The sequence below is a fragment of the Bison bison genome, unplaced genomic scaffold (assembly GCF_000754665.1).
Source record: "Bison bison bison isolate TAMUID 2011002044 unplaced genomic scaffold, Bison_UMD1.0 scf7180017864239, whole genome shotgun sequence".
Lineage (NCBI taxonomy): Eukaryota > Metazoa > Chordata > Mammalia > Artiodactyla > Bovidae > Bison > Bison bison.
In genome coordinates, this window is record NW_011494811.1 from 928,603 (window position 1) to 929,262 (window position 660).

General features: G+C 48.6%; 1 protein-coding gene across 1 annotated transcript in view; it reads right to left on the minus strand.

Annotated features, from left to right (window-relative positions):
• Positions 1 to 660, minus strand: part of PCNX (pecanex homolog (Drosophila)) — a gene marked incomplete at its 5' end in the record, with an annotated part of 186,085 nt that overhangs the window by 81,228 nt on the left and 104,197 nt on the right. The window lies entirely within an intron of this gene.

Sequence of the window (660 nt, forward strand, 5' to 3'; positions counted from 1 at the left end):
TCCCCACCCCATCTCATCCCTCTAGGTTGTCAGAGGGCAGCGGATTGGAGCTCCCTGCGTCACACAGTGACTCTCCACTGGTCCTCTAACTGCGCATACGGCAATGTGCATGTTTCAGTGCTACTCTCTCAAAGCGCCCTGCCCTCTCCACCCACAGGGTCCACAACTCTGCTCCCCCTGTGTCTTCACTGCTGCTCTGCAGATAGCTTCATCAGCACCATCTCTCTAGATTTCATAAATACGTGCTAGTTTATGACATTTGTCTTTTTCTGACTTATTTCATACTGGATAATAGGCTCTAGGTTTAGCCACCTCATTAGAGCTGAGTCGAACGTGTTTCTTCTTATGGCTAATGTTCCATTGTCTATATGTACCACAACTTCTTTATCCATTCATCCGTCAATGGACATCTAGGCTGCTTTCAGTTCAGTTCAGTGGCTTAGTCGTGTCTGACTTTTTGTGACACCATGACTGCAGCACGCCAGGCCTCCCTGACCATCACCAACTCCTCGAGATTCATTTCTCCAGACTCATGTTCATTGAGTTGGTGATGTGATCCAGCCATCTCATCCTCTGTCGTCCCCTTCTCCACCTGCCTTCAGTCTTTCCCAGAATCAGGGTCTTTTCAAATGAGTCAGCTCTTCCCATCAGGTGGCCAAA